Source organism: Lygodium microphyllum, chromosome 17 (genome assembly GCF_053477565.2).
Source record: "Lygodium microphyllum isolate KBCC chromosome 17, Lygodium_microphyllum_v1.1.10, whole genome shotgun sequence".
Taxonomy (NCBI): domain Eukaryota; kingdom Viridiplantae; phylum Streptophyta; class Polypodiopsida; order Schizaeales; family Lygodiaceae; genus Lygodium; species Lygodium microphyllum.
The window spans coordinates 104,104,435-104,124,691 of NC_141151.1; the positions used below are offsets into that span (position 1 = coordinate 104,104,435).

The window sequence follows — 20,257 nt, forward strand, 5'->3', positions numbered from 1 at the left end:
ACCATGTCATGTCACGTGTTGTGTCGCAATAGGATGTTCTCTGTGTCCATGAGTCTACTTTTCTTCTAATATGCTCCGTGCTAGAGTTGCTCTAATACCAAGTATTACGAACCTTTGCAAAACTTCAAGTCATAACCTATTATAAGGCACAAAAATAGCATCACGAAAAGGCACACAATATATTCAATAAGAAATCCTTGTATTCATGATATCAAAAGATACAACATTGAGGCAGACCTCAAGACTACACCCTCGTAAAGCCGCACATGTGAGGCTTCACCACTAAGCTTAGGAAATCACATGTAGAAGCACAAGCCATATAAAGCTTGAGTGACTACTACTCCCTATATACATACACATATAGACAACACCATGGTATACTTACAAAGCCCTTATCCTTAAGGGTCGAGGCACGTGCAAGAGAATAGGGGGGGTTTTACACTTGCACTATTGCTCTATTGTTTCGACGCAAACAATTCCTTATCCACGATACTTTTTACCTTCTAGTTAGAGAAGGGTCCCCAACCCCCCTCCCCCACAGGCCAAGGTGAATACCCATCTCAAGTGTGGTAATAAAGTACCTAAGGGATTATATTTTCATCTCTCACATTAGTAGATGTCACATTCCAACACTTTCTTCTCTCTTGTTGTTGACTGCTCACAGAGAGAGAGAGAGAGAGAGAGAGAGAGAGAGAGAGTGTGTGTGTGTGTGTGTGTGTGTGTGTGTGCGCGCGCACGCAACTCAGCATTGACCTAACAATCTAATCCTTTGAAATACACAGCTTCTTAACATGAACGGTTGCCTTGTGTTTTATAGCCTTAGTAGCCTCAAGTCAAGTGTTATAGCTTACCTACAGCCCATAAACTAAAAGGCAAAGCTCATTTAATTAACACAAGTTAAAACTAAAGTAGATGTGCAAGTTAAATGAAAGGGATTCTACTTTCATTCACTCATTCTCATATTAGTGGGTGACATTCTAGCACTCTCGTCTCTTGTTGTTGACTATTTCACTGTATGTGTACATGGAGCTGAGCATAGACCTAACAATCTGATTCCTTGAAATACACAGCTTCTTAACTTGGGCTGCTGCCTTGAGTTTTTTAGTCTTACTAGCCTCAAGTTAGTGTTATAGCTTACCTACAGCCCGTAAAGTAAAAATTGAAGCTCAAAAATCAAGAATTTATTCAACTAACATGAGGTAGAACTTAAGTAGATGTGCAAGTTGGATGAAAACGAACTGCAGGTGAACTTGCAGACAATGTAAAATCAACTGCAGAGTTTCACACCACCTTATGGCAGTACAACAGTGTGATGGGACCAAAATACGCTGCTAGATTTAAGCAATGGGTCTAAAATAAGCTGATGGGTTTAAGCAAGCAGTCATAAAACGCTGTCAAGACATCATAAAACAAATGTTACTGCTGCTCCATTGCATTTGCCTACAATATCAGCTACTGAACTTGTGTCATGAAGGAACATAGATTCCTATAAATCCCACTCTACACTAGCAGACCAAGTTTCACAAGTCTGCCTCCTATTCATAACGTGACCCTTCCAACTCAATTGGATGGCAGTTGAAAGAGAACAATTTCCTTCACCAACTGATCCATCTTGTAGTGAGCCTGAAATTCTGGTTGCATGCATGTGCGTGCACAGATGCACTCAATCACACACGTGCATGCTGAGGTAAAGAACATTTCCATTCAAAATAAAAACTAAATGTTACATTGTGTTCAGTGTCCTTGACCATGTCCCAGGGAAGGAAATTGCTATGTAGTGAAGATTATAATCAGCAATTTTGGTGTCAGGTATCTTCAATTATACAATACATGTGCAAGCCTTGGTCACATCCTGTAAGCAGTGGAGATGTGTCATCTCTCTATCCCCAGTTCTCACCATCGATATAGTTGCACTACAAAACAAGCTGCACATTTAATTCCAACCAGCTGCATTGCAGAACATAACCTTCCAAACTTCATCATACTTCGTCTAACCTGCAACTGTAATAAGTTTAAGGTGTTGCTGCAAGCTGCTATATTGGATCCAGTAGACTGATCAAGAAAATATAAACAATCAGATGGGAAAGTTGTATGTTTGGGGACACTGAGGATCTGTGTAGCTTGAGAAGCCTGTTCTGAATCTTGACCTATACTTACTACTCTAATTCAAACCTGCAAGCAAACACATTTTTATGTCAGTAAAATAGGTAGTCAATGTCAGTATCAGTAATCCACCCTCCATTCCTTCAGATATTCCCAAATCTCTCCTGAGAAACACAGGATGGAATTATGATGCACAGCTGAAGGATATTAAAGGAAAGCACAGCATTCTATGTCATAGAACAAGAACTGAATTAAGTATGCTGCCTCCAGAAAATCTTGCAGCTTCATTGTCAGCCAGTCTTATAATGCGCAAAGAACAAAAGCATTTTTGCAGAAATCACTTATCGACAAGCAGCTAGAAACTAGATGAAATTTTCTTGAACATTCAATCAGGTTAGTAAAGAAGTTCTGTAATCAAAATGGAATACAAACTTATTTCACAATATAGTGAGAGGACCATAGTTTGTCAGGAAACATACAAATGACCAATAGCAAATCACAGTCAATAGGTTCAGATGTCCATACATTACCATGCATGCATGTTACAAAGTGCTTAAACTCTTGAAAATTAGCTCTTTCCATCAATGAAGGAGAAAGCTTGGAATATGTGAAGGACTCCAAATGACGTCCATCTGGATCATCGACGGGCTTAGCATCAGCAACAATCTTAGTGAAGTAATGCCATCATTTTCAGCTAACAACCCCAATGCTCTTAGTTCCTTAGTAGCCCGTTTCATAGCCATGTATTCTATCCAACTGTAGACCAAAAATAGAAGCATGTATCTCCATATAAGCATTTCAAACTGCCAAGTCTTCCAATAACTTCTGCATATCTCCCTTTTCGAAATTCAAAGCAAAAGGCAATCTCATTTATTGTGCATGGATCTTGCCATCTTTCCGAAATATGAGTTGTCATTCAAAGGCCTCCTGATAAACTTCACAATCCTTTCTCTCATGCTACAAATTGTCACACCACATACATCTTTTTCCTGGCTTAGGGGCTGCTGCCCGTCCCCTTTCCTCTTGTCCTTTTTCATCCAATTTTGCAACCTTCAATTGAAGATCCCACATCTCTTTGACCAATTTATCTAAGACATCTTCCCTAATAGAGGGAACAATAGCAGGTACAGCCGTAGGGTTAGCCACAGAAGTAGGTGGCTTACTGGATACATCAATTGTCTTGCCCATAACATTGGGTAAGCTAGAGACATGCAATCCTTCTCTTCTTCTATGCTTCTTCACAAGTGCAGTAACATCTTCCTTGACATGTCTTCACTCTGTTTTCAAACCTATCTCTGTAATCTGATCCTCCAGCAAATCATCAATCTTCTCTTGAAACTCAAGATCAGTTGTCTGTAGAAATAATTCAATTTTTTGGCTTGCAAGAGCTTGTTGTTCTACAAGATCCAACTGCTCAAATCTACTTTCAAATTATCTTAACAATTCTGTAGCGACAAGACCCTTATTGGATTGTTAAACCCACTCATGAAAAGTCTTGCACGTAATCAAACTAGTATTTTCAATGTAAAATTCTTCCCTCAATGTCTTCTTGAAAGCTACCCAGTCAGCATCCTGCAAGTATAATTCAGTAATACATGCTTTCAATTCATGTATAGTAACACGTACAAAATATCGACTCCATGTAGATTGAGCCACCCCAAATAATTCCATCTTCTGAGCATAGGTATGTACATATGCAAATACATTCCTGCCATTGAATAACTTCACCTCACGCTCAACTGCTTGCAAAGCATTCATCACAACACTTTCTATTTAAGCAGAAGCTTGCATCACCCGTTGTTGTTTTTGTACTTGCATAAACATATTCATATTTTGCACCAACTATGGCAAAACATCACTGGAGATTGTGTTCGGAGATTCTTCCACCTTGTCTTTCCTTCTTTTGATGACCTTTCACGTTGGGTTCAGCAATCTCGAAGGGGTTTTTGTCGAAAGGTCAAATCCACCGAGGATCAGAGGTAGAAGGAACTAGAGATAGGAGATGAAAGAGAAGAAAGAGAGTACACAAGTGGTAAACACAACAAAGACAAAGCACAATGAATTGAATCAATATATATTGAAAGAACCTTGAATCCTTGCACTACTCAGAAGCAATCTCCGGGCATTAGATCTCCTAGAGCTTCTTTATAGAACAAAACGGGTATCAAAATTACATATTCTTATCTGCTGCTCGAAACCCAAATCTGATGGCTCCGTTGGCTCCAAAAGGGGGGTAAAACTCCAAGACACTCGCTCACAGATCTCCCAGATCACTCCTTCCTCTTTCAGTTCAAACTGCAGTTTTCAGCCAGATTACAACGATCGCGACACGCGCAATTTCGTCAATCTGTCTTTTTTATGAAAATCCCATAACTGGCTCAAAAAAAAACTTGCTTTTTTCATACCATCCTAATTTAGAAGCTTTTCTAACTTTTTTTTATTTTTACAATAAATAACATCAAAAATAGGCTAAAACTATCCAAAAATCTATTATTTTTGGATAATCCATGCAACTCACACTAATACTAATGACTCAGATCACATTGACTCTCTTGATCAATAAGAAGTCGGATGATAATGTATTACATGCTTTTTCACACTGTGTCTACATAACATCATGACACCAGCCGAGGATGTGGGAAAGAAGATGTCCTTCTACCGAGAGCACTTCCTACACCTCACACTTGATGGCTTCATTATACGCCCGCCCCGAGATACATGGATGTACACCTATCCCACAGGGTTCGAAGTGCCATCGGGAAACTCCATACATCATCACACCAACTACAGATCAAGACAGACAGATATGGAGTGAACTGTCTCCCCCCAGAGAGGACTGGATCTGCCAACTCTACCAGCAGGAGCAAAAGATAGAAGAACATTACATATGTAGAAGCCCAATGTACTACGAGATCAGCGGTTGCTTCCACTGTCTCTTCAAGGAGGGATTCGAACCACTCTTCCAAACACTAAACTTCCCCAACCAGAAATGCCTTGGGCTTCTCCTCCTGAAGGTACGTCGACATAGGGACCACCTTCTATGGATTCGGGACCAAATAATCGGGAACACACAACAACGCACCCTCCAAGAGTTCTATAGACCCTCGGCCACCCCCTCTACAACAAGGACTGTAGCCAACCAACCAATGGCCCCACCCCGAGCAGTCACCTTGGATAAAGCTACAGAGAGAGGTAGAGCTCGCCACCCACACCCAGCAAGCCCATGCCCCGACAGGAGACATCACCTATAGATACAGCGGATACTACAGTGCCACTGGGGAGCCATACCCCACCACTACAGCCTCTCCATGCTAGACAAGCCCATGTAGGACATCTTAAGATGGCCACACTTCATGAGCAATTCCACAGTGCACTTGAAGTGCATCTAGATTGTATCGAGTCTGTATACCATTTTGTACCTACTCACCTAGTTCACCATACACCAGATAGTACCTTTACTAGGACTTGTAAAGCTTCCCAAATATTTTGTATATAACATTTTGGTCTCATAGGCCAACTTGGCCTCTTGTAGACGTTAATATAACTCTCTCTCTCTCTCTCTCTCTCTCTCTCTCTCTCTCTCTCTCTCTCTCTCTCTCTCTCTCTCTCTCTCTCTCTCTCTCTCTCTCTGTATAGCTTCATGGAGATCTTAATTAACCAAGTCAACTATCCTGATGATCAGTGCTGGCAATGCACTGTCAGAAACTCTGCATACAAGAAACAAAGATGATGTAATCTACTTGTGGTAATCTCTCCCTCCCTCTTCATGTTGTTTGCGAACTAATGACAATTCCCCCCCTCTTCTCTTTCCTGGAAACCACCTCCATGTTGCCGCTGATCAAAATTTCCCTCTCTCTAGTTGGTTGGTGATTGATAGTATGTTGAGATCCTCCGCATCCAATCATCTTCACCTTTCATCTTCTTGGTCCTCTCTCTCTCTCTCCAACCTTTGCCATCAAAAAATAATGGGGAACATGAAGAGGTTGATGATGAAGGAAATGGAAACATGGAAATTAGTGATTATATATATATATATCATATAACGGCCCCCTTTCTTGATCCTTGAGTAACCCCTTTCTACTCAAAAATGACCCACATATCTGTTGTTCGAGATGGTTAGATTGCATAACTTTGTCAATAGCATCTTCAACATGGCGCCCCCTTCTTCCTATTGCTCATCATCTTCATTATTAGACATGGTAACAGGTACAAGCGTCGAGGCTGTCTACCTATTGCTGGTCTTTGTCTTCCCATCCACAGACAACGATTTCGTGGAAATAGCCAACTCTTCCGACGACCTTATCAAAAAATTCTCACATTCCATTGCTTATACAAAGTGCACAATTATGGCATTGAGATTAGATCCCTTGATCTCCACTTTTCATTTGCATATTCACAATGTAGGACATTTATTAGTCTTAAAGAACTTGAACTTGCCAAGACCTTGTGGTTTGCTTGATATGAATTGGCCTTCATAAGAGTTTCCATCTCTAAGTACCCATTCCCCATTATTAAATTTTCCAAGAGCCCAAGTTCCACAATACTGGCTCATGCTCTCTTTGAAATAATATGACCCACACCATGTCTTTTATTATCAAACCAATCAATGTGATACATATCACCATTTGCATATGTATAAATCCCATAGCCTTCTTTTTTACCAACTTTCCAAGATCCATCATATGAGCTGTTATCTAGATATTTTTGTACTCCAAGACCTTCCTTAAGATTGCTACTATATTGTCCATCATAAACTGCCCCATTTGCAAACTTGTAGACACCATGCCCTTTCTTATTTCCCATGTCATATGTACCTTCGAATGTGTCTCCATTTGTGTAGTTAGTAACCCCATGCCCATGTGGTATGTGATCAATGAGCTCACCACTCCAAATCATGACATGTTCCCCTTCTTCCTCTTAACATCATGCAATAGCCTCATTCTTTTTCTAATTTTCAATTTTTCCTCCAATTCATTTCCTCCCCCCCCCCCCCCTTCTAAACCTTAGAATCGACGTCTTTAAGAACTTTGAAATCTAATGGGTATGTACACTCCTTACAATCCTAGCTAGAGCTCTAATGCACCTTTTGCAATTAAATTTGCAATAAACTGTGCCTTTGACTTACTTGGAAACGTAGTATCCTCGTGAGTTTTCTATGAATACTTAGCTTTGAAGATGTTGCCACCATAAAATTCTTCCAAAGAGTCTTTAGAACTTTGAAATTGACGATCTTAAATATAGCTCGCATTGTTGACCACCAAATCACAGAGTCATTAGATTTGTATATAGTTGTGGGTAGACTAGGTGTGAGGCGTTCGTAGAGGGTTCAATGCATCAAACCCTTGAAAGAATAAGGGTGTGTCCAATGATCCTCACATTGATCTCATAAAGTGTAACACTTTGGTTTGGTGGACTCATTGATCTCATAGAGTGTAATACTTTGGTTAAGGAGATCTCCAATAATCCTCACATTGAGTAATACTTTGGTTAAGGAGATATCATGTGTTTTGCATTGCGGGTTACAAGGGACATGCAAGTGTTACTCAGGTGATGTGCTGAAACACCACAAAGCTCCTAGACCTACCTCTTTTTACTAAAGAAAAATCAAATTTGGTGTTGGAAAGAGGGAAGTCATGGGAGAGAATAAAAAATCTTATCTTCTCTAGGTGGTAAGAATTCCCTATGGAAAAATTTTAGATTGGTCATGGTTGGGATTCACTAAGGAAATCTATCAAATTTTGTCTAAAACTCCACCTTTCTCTCATACAAAAACTTCATTGTATCGACATCTCCTGGAGACTGCAGAGACACATCCTCCAAAAACAACAACAATGAACACCGCATCTGCACTGAATTAATGTAAAAAGTTAGTAACAATGTGCCAATTGTGTACAATTTTGCTCAAAATTCTTGCAATACGCAATGTATTAATCTACGACATGGGAAAAAAGAAATGTAAGGGTATTTTATGATAGTTGCTAAGTAGAAAATAACTACAATCCTTAACCGAATCATAAACAACATAAAATTAACAATCTATTTATATGATGACCTGAGGGGATGTCTTAGCATCTACATTAAATTTTTACAAGTTATTCATTTTTTCAAAATGCTTAGATGATCGTTAAGATAAAGAGTGGAGGGCCACTAGGATAATTGATAATTAAGGGGAGATATGGGGGTTTAAAATAAATAATGTATGTGTAACATAAGAGTGGAGAGAGAACTTGTTTTTATCCTGATAGATGTTTAGTAATGAAGAGAAAAGAAGAATGTTTACTGATTAATAAATAATAAAAGTAATTTATTATATAAAGGCACAGAAAAAATAATTTAAATGGAATTTAAATGGAGATGTATAGATAGATCCATTGGGTCTATGCCCTGAAACCAATTCCCCAAGGGATAAACATCCTAGGCTTAGTATCCTAGTGTCCAATAAAGAGACTTAGCGGTGAAGGTTAAAAACCAAGAAACGAAGTGCGAGAATAAGTAAGCTTATGGAGTTCTCGATATTAGATTAGTTGGACTACTACGAACAAGTGTCGTAAGTATCAAGGAAGGCTAGAATAAATCATAGAAATTAGTTACCAATATCACCTATTTAGTGCAACAACTCGCAGGAGTTGGCTTGGCAACCCCGTTAAAAGTACCTCAACGTCCTAGCTATGTGTGTACTTTTATGTGATTATTTCCTTCCCTATCCAAAGAAATGAAGTTTGAAGATAAAGATAACAACGAAGTTTTCTCAAGTGTTGATTGTGGTTCTTCTCCAATATGTTCGCAGGGTCACTTCACACTGAAGCGTGGGAGGAATGATGACCAAGAAATCAATGCAAATAAAGGCACAAAAATGTGCTCAACATGGAAACATCCTTTGCAAATTGACACTTTGCTTTTGTACTCTCTTGCAAAAAATAATTTATAAAGCAATGTAAAATGTGTAGTCCAAAAGGCTCACATTAAAAAAAATGTTAAAAGGAAAATAAAGATCAAACACCTTTTGTTCCATTTCAAAAATTGAAGGGTCTTTAGACCTTAGCCAAAATGTGTGCAACCCAATTTTATAATATCAAGAAAGGAAAAGGAAGAGGCTTATCAGGTGATTTGAGGAGGTGGGAGGTTGAGGTGGTTACACCCTCTCTCTTCCTTTATCTTCTCCTCTCAAAGCTTCATTTCTTCCTCTCCCATTTTGGCACAAGTGAGGATGGAAGAATTTCCTAATTTCTTGCATGCTTTCCTCTTGCGTATTCTTGGAGAAATGGTTTCTTGGTGAAGAAGAGGGTTTTCTTGCAAGTTTTCGTGACCAACAAGTATGCTTGCAGTCTTTACCTATGCGGTTCATGGTTTGATTTGTGTCGTGACAGGGTGCTATTCATTTGGTGCACTAGCCGGGAAAGAGGTGGTTATGAAGCTTGTAAGAGATGGATTTGTAGCTGCATTTTGGCTATTATTTTCATTTGCTACAATATGAGGAAAATAGAAAGGGATGAAAGCAATCATAAGGAGATGAAGTTGATGAAGCTATGAAAAAAACTTCATGCTGTTGTTGCCATGCACACAAGGAGCTGAACAGATTCGATCTGTCGCACTTTGAAGGGGCGGTGCCGGCGCCTTACATGCTCATGCCGTTCGGTGGGGGGGCCTTGCATGTGCCCGGGTGGGAGTTTGCGCTCATGGAGGCGATGCTCCTCCTCCACCACCCCGCCACCCACTTCTCCTGGAGCCTCGCCAAGCCCCGCGAGCCCGTCTCCGTCGACCCCATACCCCAATCCTCCCAAGGCCTCCTCATCTGCCTCCACCCTCACCCATCTTCCCCCCATTCATCATCATAACCATAGCCCCTCCACCCTGCCCCCATCTTCAACCGTGATGCCTCCACCTCCCCCCCCCCCACTCCCGCTGTCTGCTCCCACCCCCCTCGTCGACTACTCCGCCATCCAGAAAATTGCAGATGGGGTCAAGCGCATGATCCGCTCCTAGAGCAATGAGAAATCCGTCCAAGTCCACATGTATGCCCGTGCATACGATACCCTTGCCTCATCACGCAAGTGCAGTGCCCCCTCTTGGTCCGCTAGAGATAGTAGCTACAGTCGGCTGCCATACATGGTAGCACTATTGTTTTGAGGACGTTTTCACCCGGCGGTTACAGGCGACGAACTCTTGTTTTATCCACACACTTGACATCAACATGCCATTCAAACCTTATCTCATTCACCAATTCATCTTCCTTTTAAAGTCTTCATACCACCAATACTCTAAAGGGAAGATTTTCAACCTTTGATAAAGAAAACCTTCTATATGGCTCATTCCCATGGCATTCTCTTTCTATCCTAACATGACCTTCCACTACGATCATTCTCTTTCAATCACACAAGACTATTTTTCTTTGTTATTTCAGTTTTATCTTCAACAAACCTACTGCCTTTTCCTTCTTCGAAATATATTATTTCTAGGTGGGGGAGAACTCAAATTTAATATCCTTTGTGAGGGTGTGCTTTATTATTTTGTCCTTTTTGGGTTTTCTTATGTGCTTCATTGGTGGTTATCTTTCATCCTATGTTGAGTGTGATGCTCATCCTTGTGCACAACTTTGTTTTAAAAAACACTATCTTTTATGATTTGTATCTATTACTTATATTTGTGACCTAGGCTCAAACATCCTAGTCATGTGTGTATTGAGTAACATTGCCATAGTTTTTTTTAAGACTAGAAGCTTCCATTGATAAGCTACAAGGCAGTAAATGTCAAATAAAAAGAAAGAGTGAGTAAATCAAACCATAATGGTTGTTATCCCAATTACTAACAGCCATAGATGACATCTTTGGCTCCAAATATGCATAATGTCCATCAATGATTGTTGCTACAGAGACTTCTGTGTCCAAGAAAGCTTGACAGAATTGCTTGAAAATTAAAGATCTCACTCATAATTAAGCACAACTATTGAAGTCGTATTTATTACAGCAATAGGGATGAAGTATCTTGCTCAAGGAATGGAGAATATGGATGATGAGTAGACAAGCCTTGAGTGCTTGAAGAGAGAGTTTACCAAGGCTCTACACAAGCAATAGAAGCCATTTAAGCTCCATAAGTTGTGTATGAACCAAGTTGTTTGTTGAACTCAAGCCTCACAACCAGCTGAAACTACACTAGCTATTCACACAATCTAAGATAGCTCAAAGCTCATCATAATGCTACTCTACTTGAAGTATTTGATGTGGAGAATGCTCGTGATGCATTGCTTTTCATCCGAATATCTCGTAAAAATATATGGGAGTGGATTTCTCCATGAAACCTTGCTGGAAAAGTCTAAGAAAGATTAAAAGAAGATGATGAAACCCTACCTCCAAAAAGTAGCAGATATTTTAATATCATCCAATCTCTTATAGCCCCATTTTGACCATACGCTTTCATAATATCATTCAAAAATGGTCACAACCTGCCTAAAATGACAAGAAGACAACCATTTTTGCTAAGATCCCCTTCAAATTGCTTCAACTATAGTCATGGTTAGTTGTACAGGTATGCTCCCCTGCCGATGGGTTACCGCCGCAAAGGGAGTGCCACACCCATCTTGGGTGTCGTCTTGTAGGTGGTGTCGGTTCCTGCAAGTTACCCAAATAGATCCCCAGCTATGGGTAACTCTTTTTGGTGAAGCTAGCCGGTTGGTGATATCACAAAATCTTAGCTTAGCACATGTTGATCATGCCTTAGGGGTAATTTTTTCCTTTCCCAGGGGATTGGAAATTATGAGCTATATAGATATCGCAAATATCACGACATAGCTTCACTGAGGAATGCAACCACTAGAACATGTCCAGCCATTACACCCCTCGAGTGCAGTTTCGAAGCCACCCAGTTGGGTAACCTTTCCCCATGAACCACCCCACCAAGGATTATTGTCTCACTTCCTCTTCAATACCGTGGGGACCTAGCAACTCGCGAGAGTCAATAAAGAGACTTCCAAGAAATTTAAATCAAAGGTCTCTAACAGTTTCACAGTGGAGCATGATGTGGCAAATAGATGTTCTCGTTTCTAGCTCACCAGAGCACAAACAAAATTTTAGGAAGAACTGCCTTACCTTAAAAAGCACTATTCTCGCATCACTACCAAAGAATATGACAACTTTGCATTTGCTGATTCCGAATTTCATCTCCCAATGGGTCGCCTAATCGAATAGTCTATTGAGAATTTGTTGGAGCTCATCCAAGCTATCTATCATTTGAATGGCGTCATCCGCAAAGAGTAGTGTTGGGAGCATCTTTCTTAGGCCCAGTATACTGTAAGATTCTCCCCTTCATTAATGATATCATTAACGAATATGTTAAATAGGGTGGGTGATGTTGAGAAATCAAATGAATGTATGCCCATAGAGGCTAGAGAGAGACTTGCCCATAAGTGGCTTTGTATGAGAGATAGACAATGATGTATGCTCTAGGAAGAGATGTCCTAGATCCCATAAGCACAGTGAGAAAAGAGGAACCATCCAAAAGCTATATAAGCATGTACTTGGCTCTATTTTCAATGAAAGGTACCATCATTTTGTGACACTAAAGATTGTGTTTATGAGTCCAAGTTAATCTATATTGGAACCTAATTCACTTGAGTTGCAATCCTTTATCTCAGTCATGTTTTATGTGTATGACCTCCGTCTGCCATAGCTAGCATAGCTCTAGATCCGTGTTCTTCAACATGGTATCAAAGCCATGGTGAGCTATGTCTAGCCACACCCATTCTCTCTTCTACTTCTACTGCCTCGTTTTTTGGTCCTCACAATAATGATAGTGGTTTAACTTAGGAGTAAAATAGGCTTGGTGGTGTAGGAGAGAAAGAGAGAGGCTTTCTATTGAGAGAAATTGAAGGCCAAGTTGGAAGCCTATTTTCAAGTGCAAGTGAGGGTTGTTTTGGCCTAAAGCCCAATGTTCTGCTTGGCTTAAAAGAAAGGAGTCTACCTCTATATCATAGAGGTGTGAAAGAAGAAGATTTGGTTTTGCATTAGAATCAGAAAAGGAGAGGTCTTGATCAGCTTCAATTTTGCACTTGAAAGTTATGTTCTTGTTACTCATAATATGCCTCTTCTTCTTGTATGAGCCTCATCATCAAAGTCTTCCAGAGCACCCTAGTTGCTCATAGCCAAGTCATCACTGGTGCTCACAATCTGGATCTCCAACGACAGCAAACAAGAAGATGTTGAAGAAGAAAAGCAGGAGGTGGAGAACCCGCAAAAGGTCAAAGAATAGATCGATCACATCCCGAACGAAATCATCTCTCATATGCCTTCCTCTCAAATGTTTCTGCAAATTGAGAGCAAGAAGTACACTCGTGCACGCACCACAGGCCTTTTCCACATGTTGAGCGAGAGATTAGATTGCTGATAAATACGCCTCACCATTTCATAGCTTGGCATGTGACAGAAAAAGGACCAGCCATGCAAGCTCCCACCAGACCTGCGCGTTGCAAACCTGACAGGCGATCACAGTCTGCATGACGATCCTACTTCCAAGACAAATGATTATTATTATTATTATTATTTATCCTAAGCTGAACTCAAAGCCTTGATCATAAAGGCCATTCACATTGGATCTTCATATTCAACCCTGTTTACACCTATACCCCTTGAACCAGCTCATCATAAAGCCCTTTCACACTCGTATTTTCAAACTGGTTTTATTTCACTTTTGCACCTTGAGAGGTTCATCATATTTACCTTTCTTCTTAAGCTAAATTAATGTGTAAGAGACTAGACACTTCCTTGAGCATTTGCTCAATGGTAAGATCTTCCCGTGCCTTTGAAATGGAGATGACTTATTTGCACTATACTCAAGATGTACAAACAAGCCAAGGAAATGTACCCATTTGTATCTATCTTAAACTCACTGAACAAAGGGATTACATCAAGAAGACTGGAGCACAAGAAAAATCATCCACAAAGAGAATGAAGAACAAAAACATGAAGACAAAGAATACCAAGGACAACAAAAAGAACACCATGAAGGCCAACAAAGAATACCAAAAAATCAAAGATTGGAGTAAGAAATCAAGAAAAAGACAACCATCAAAAAGAAGATGAAAAATTTGTTGTTGTTGTTGATGACAAAGAACTTCCCATTAGTGGATCTTCATTTCCCTTAATGGATTTTATATCTCCCTTAGTGGATCTATTTTTCCCCATAAAGGATTGTGTTTCCCTTAGTGGATCTAGAAAAACTCTTACCAAGATGTAAAGTTTCAAGCCATAACTTGACTAGGCTGCCAAAGAGCCAGTCTGCTGGTCCATGTTCACATGCAGGGGGGGCAAAAGCCAGCAAGGGTAGAGACTCATCATTTGAGGGGGGGTGTTGAGAAATCAAATGAATGTATGACCATAGAGGCTGGAGAGAGACTTGCCCATAAGTGGCTTTGTATGAGAGATAGACAATGATGTATGCTCTAGGAAGAGATGTCCTAAATCCCATAAGCACAGTGAGAAGAGAGGAACCATCCAAAAGCTACATAAGCATGTACTTGGCTCTATTTTCAATGAAAGGTACCATCATTTTGTGACACTCAAGATTGTGTTTATGAGTCCAAGTTAATCTATCTTGGAACCTAATTCGCTTGAGTTACAATCCTTTATCTCAATCACGTTTTATGTGTATAACCTCCATCCGCCATAGCTAGCATAGCTCTAGATCTGTGTTCTTCAATAGGTGATAGGGGGCATCCTTTCTAGACACCCCTTTCCACAAGGATGGGGTCTGACATTGAGTCCTACACATCATGTTGTATATTAACAAACACATATATCGCCACACTACATTCATGTACAATCGCCACCTAACTCTCACAATAGTCCCAATTTTTACATGTACTTATCTCAATAGCCCCATGCTAAATTTCCATGTCACTTCAAATCTAGTCTAATAGCCCAACACACATTATTATTTATATATCCTTAATCATCATTATTCCAATACATAGACATTGTGCACACATAGTCTCTGCATGCACACTGAGTTTGGGATCTCTCAAAGTAATCACCAATTTTCACTCAATTTCTTTAGAAAAATTTACGTAAATTTTCAACACTTGCCATTTTGTGCAAAGTTCCTCAAAATTGAAAAGAAGCCATCTCTCTGTTTATACTAGCCTTATCCCCGAATTTTTTGCTCTTCATTGCTGCCTCCCGCACGTAGAATGGCTGTCTCAATGGAGATCTTAGAATTTAGTCTTTTTTTCTCATCTGTCCTCTCTCCTCTTGATGCATGTTTCTATGGTTCAATCTATGAGATAAGGGGGTGGGCTGATTTGAGAGATCTCGATTGCGAGATAATGATGAGACACAATGGAGCATAGATCGATGTTTGGAGGAGCATTAACAATTGTTAGTGAGTGTCAGCAGCCTTCCAAATACGAGATATGTGTGAGATAAAGTGCGCTTTTACAAGTAAGTGATAAATTTCATCGTTTTATGATAGATTCCCTATATGCATTCACTCGGACCCACATATGTGGAGGGGGGTGTTACTAACCTTTACATGACTTCAAGTCATAATCTGTCATGAGACACAGAAATAGCACAACGAAAAGGCACACGAGATATATCAATAAGGAATCTTCATATTCACAATATCAAAAGCTACAACATTGAGGTACATGTCAGGACTACACCCTCGTGATGTTGCACATGTGAGGGCTCACCACTACACCTAGGGAATCACATCTAGAAGCACAACCCAAGCAACACTTAAGCGACTACTAATCTCTATATAGGTGTATATGTAGGCAATGCCATGGTATAACTACAAAACCCTTACAATGGATTGCTATCCTCACCACTCTAAGGGTGGTTTTCTTGACTTGTTCCAGGGTCTTAACATAGCTCATTCTATCAAGCTTGTCAGTGTCTACTACTCTAGGACTTAACTCATTAGTGGGGCCTTAATGCAGCTTTTTCTATCAAGTTGATCAATGTTTGTTGCAATACAACTCGGGGGTCTTAACACAACTTTTTCTATCAATGTCTGTTGCCCATCTAGACTCGATTCTTTTTATTCTTTTTCATTCTAGTCCACCCTCAACTCAATTACCTTTGAGGAGTGGAGGCTTCATAGTCCTAACTTTATTTGGCTTGTCTCTTATGGCTTTGTATACCAAGCTTTCTAGGCACAATCCAGTTGTCATGTTGTTCATGTCAAGGCGTGGTGGCATGGTTGTCGCCATGTTGTGCTAGGCCTTAAGGGAGGCAGTCGATTGGGTTGCTCCATACGTAGTTCCTACCTTTCTTCTTGCCTTTGCCTTAGGTTGAGGACTTGGGTCTCTTGGCTCGTTTGCCAAGGTGCTTTACCCTCATCTCCAAGTCAAGTACTTGGGCTATTTTCCTTGGTCTCTTTCTCAAATTCTTCTTAGTTGACTTGAACTTAGACAAGCCAATCAGTTGACCTTATCTTTTTGCACAAAAGCTGTTATCTTGGTGCATGGCACCTCTTTGCCTCTTCTTAGCTTCATTTGAAGTTGAAATTATTTAAGATGTATGGATAAAGTTGATACACTTAGGCCGAATTCCTAGTATTGGAAGTAGAGATATCAAGTTGATTTCTACACTAATGCCCATGTTTGAAGTGCTTGGCATGCCACGGATCCATAAGATCAAGATGATAGCTCCTTGCACAATATGTAGCCTAAAAGCCTAGATCTCAATCCTTGTTGGCATTGAGTATGTTCCCAATGGGTTCCATAGTCTACAGTGTTCAACTTAAGAGTGAGTTGGAGAGTCCTTCAAGGCTGAACTAACAAGATTCCCTTCCATGTCACTAAGTCACCTTGGTTGGACTATATTGCGAGCACTCATGCTCACACTTCTTTGAGGCTTCATCCTCTAACTTGTTCTATCCAAGCTCATAAGGGTTTGCCTCTTTAAGCTCAAAGGCATAGCCAATGACTCCATTACTGAAGTGCACTTAGTCCCTACTTTGATCCAATTTGGCTAGGATGGGGTGTGGCCTTGGATCGAAAGCAAAGGTTGCTTCATCCTTAGCCACAAGTTTAGCTTGGGGGTTTTTGGAGACATCTTCATTCTCATCTCTCATCTTGGCTCTAGCAGCCTGCCTCTGTTTCTTGGCATTTGGTTTTGCCTTCTTCTTTTTCTCATTCGCTATCTTTTGTCTATCTTCTTAGCCATGTTTGCCTAGATCTCTCTTTTGCTCTAACTTTTCTTTTATATTTTCTTCTTTGGCCTTGATGCCTAGATCTATCTTTTCTTGCTCTTTTTGTTCTACCCTATCTTCTTTCTTTGGCTTGCTAGCTTTCCACACTCTTTCTTCTAAGTTGGATCCACCTCTTTCTACTTACTCATTTTTCTCCTTAACCTTCTTCTTGCTTTTTTCCGCTTGTTTCTTCTCATCTTGCTCTAGTTTTTCTCTCTCTTCCATTTTCTTCCTAACTAACTCTACTTCTCTTCTATCTCTTTTCCTATCTCATCTTTTCTTCTATCTTTTCTATGGCTCCATCTTATGAGTGTTTTTCTTCTTCTTTCCTATCATTTTTATCTATCTCTTCCCATATCCTCATGATTCTCTCTTTCTATTTTCTCTTCTTCTTTTTCTAGCTCCTTTTCAAAGGTTGAAGTGTTTGCTCCATCTAGCAAATGCTCTGCCCAAAAATATTTTTACATTTCCATTCTCATCTTCTAAGTCTATCTCCTTATCTACATCCTCATCCTCATCTTCATCAAAGGCATCTCATGGTCTCAAAGGAGGGCACCATCTTGGCCTCACCTTCAATCTCAATGGGCGGAGGTGTTTCTTGATTGGTATTAGGCATCTTCTCCCCCTTCTCACACTATATCTCTTCTAAGGCTAGGTCATTGTCTAGTTGGGCTACAACTTGAGGATACAATGGCTCATCCTTCACATGTCCACCTATCTTTATCTTTCTTCTTATATCATTAATCCTCCATAATATTTTCTACCTTTGAATGCACATCCATTTTTCATCCTTCTCCTTTCGCATAGTACTCAATCTTTTCATCTTCTTCTTAACCTCATTCAAGTTGGCATTTTTCGAGATAGGGATAGTACTCTTCTGCTTTTGGGAAGGCAATCAATGTAATCTCCTTCCTAGTGGAAGTCGATGGGAAATTCTTCAGGGTAGTAGTATTCTCCTTCAAGAGTCGTTCATTGTAGAGGTATTTTGGGTAGCAGGGGTATTCTTTAGGATAGCCTTCTTCATGATAGCACTCAACTCCTACTTGTATTATTTTTCCTCTTCATCATCTAACCATAACTACTCTTCTTCTATCACCCACTTCTTCTCCTTTGTCTTCTCTTTGTTCTTCTGCTCTTCTTTGGCTGGCTTCAATCCATTCATCAAGTCTTGAGCCCTTTCAGTCCTCATCTGCTTCAAGTATGGTCTGGCCCACTCTTTAGCTTCTTTAAATCCAGATGTAGTCTCTCAATCCCACCTCAACATGATTTCTCCTTCCAGCTCCCCATCTTGAGGTCTCGGGCCACCTTCACTTCTCACAACCAAGCTCTTTTACCCACCATGGTCACTTGGCAGTCAATCTCCTCCAAATCTTCATCCAGCTCTTCAACCTTCTATTTCAAGTTGCACAACATATCTATTCCTTGATGATTCTTCTCCAGCTCCCTGATCATCCTCCATGTTTGCATCACCAATTTGAGCTACAACTCATTATATATGATCTTAAGCCATTGATACAACTTGTCCTCTTCAAAAGAAATCTCCTTCCATAACTTCAAATCTCTCAATGTCGTCATTTGGATGGTACGCCACACGTCCCTATCACGCCACAACTCCCTCTTAACTTTGCCAATATATCAGATTCTCTTTCAACTTTCAAAAAGTATCATGTCCGAGAGGTATCACACCATGTCATGTCACGTGTTGTGTCGCAATAGGATGTTCTCTGTGTCCATGAGTCTACTTTTCTTCTAATATGCTATGTGCTAGAGTTGCTCTAATACCAAGTATTACGAACCTTTGCAAAACTTCAAGTCATAACCTATTATAAGGCACAAAAATAGCATCACGAAAAGGCACACAATATATTCAATAAGGAATCCTTGTATTCATGATATCAAAAGATACAACATTGAGGCAGACCTCAAGACTACACCCTCGTAAAGCCGCACATGTGAGGCTTCACCACTAAGCTTAGGAAATCACATGTAGAAGCACAAGCCATATAAAGCTTGAGTGACTACTACTCCCTATATACATACACATATAGACAACACCATGGTATACTTACAAAGCCCTTATCCTTAAGGGTCGAGGCACGTGCAAGAGAATAGGGGGGGTTTTACACTTGCACTATTGCTCTATTGTTTCGACGCAAACAATTCCTTATCCACGATACTTTTTACCTTCTAGTTAGAGAAGGGTCCCCAACCCCCCTCCCCCACAGGCCAAGGTGAATACCCATCTCAAGTGTGGTAATAAAGTACCTAAGGGATTATATTTTCATCTCTCACATTAGTAGATGTCACATTCCAACACTTTCTTCTCTCTTGTTGTTGACTGCTCACAGAGAGAGAGAGAGAGAGAGAGAGAGAGAGAGAGAGAGAGAGTGTGTGTGTGTGTGTGTGTGTGTGTGTGTGCGCGCGCGCGCAACTCAGCATTGACCTAACAATCTAATCCTTTGAAATACACAGCTTCTTAACATGAACGGTTGCCTTGTGTTTTATAGCCTTAGTAGCCTCAAGTCAAGTGTTATAGCTTACCTACAGCCCATAAACTAAAAGGCAAAGCTCATTTAATTAACACAAGTTAAAACTAAAGTAGATGTGCAAGTTAAATGAAAGGGATTCTACTTTCATTCACTCATTCTCATATTAGTGGGTGACATTCTAGCACTCTCGTCTCTTGTTGTTGACTATTTCACTGTATGTGTACATGGAGCTGAGCATAGACCTAACAATCTGATTCCTTGAAATACACAGCTTCTTAACTTGGGCTGCTGCCTTGAGTTTTTTAGTCTTACTAGCCTCAAGTTAGTGTTATAGCTTACCTACAGCCCGTAAAGTAAAAATTGAAGCTCAAAAATCAAGAATTTATTCAACTAACATGAGGTAGAACTTAAGTAGATGTGCAAGTTGGATGAAAACGAACTGCAGGTGAACTTGCAGACAATGTAAAATCAACTGCAGA

At 40.1% G+C, this 20,257-nt stretch overlaps 1 long non-coding RNA gene across 1 annotated transcript; it reads right to left on the bottom strand.

Annotated features, from left to right (window-relative positions):
• Positions 1 to 1,683: 1,683 nt before the first annotated feature.
• Positions 1,684 to 2,777, bottom strand: LOC148022217 (uncharacterized). Its single transcript, XR_015694320.1, has 2 exons — positions 2,634 to 2,777; positions 1,684 to 2,172 (listed from the first exon to the last, which is right to left on the bottom strand). It is a non-coding gene; the product is annotated as an uncharacterized LOC148022217 (long non-coding RNA).
• Between the last annotated feature and the right edge of the window lie 17,480 nt (positions 2,778 to 20,257).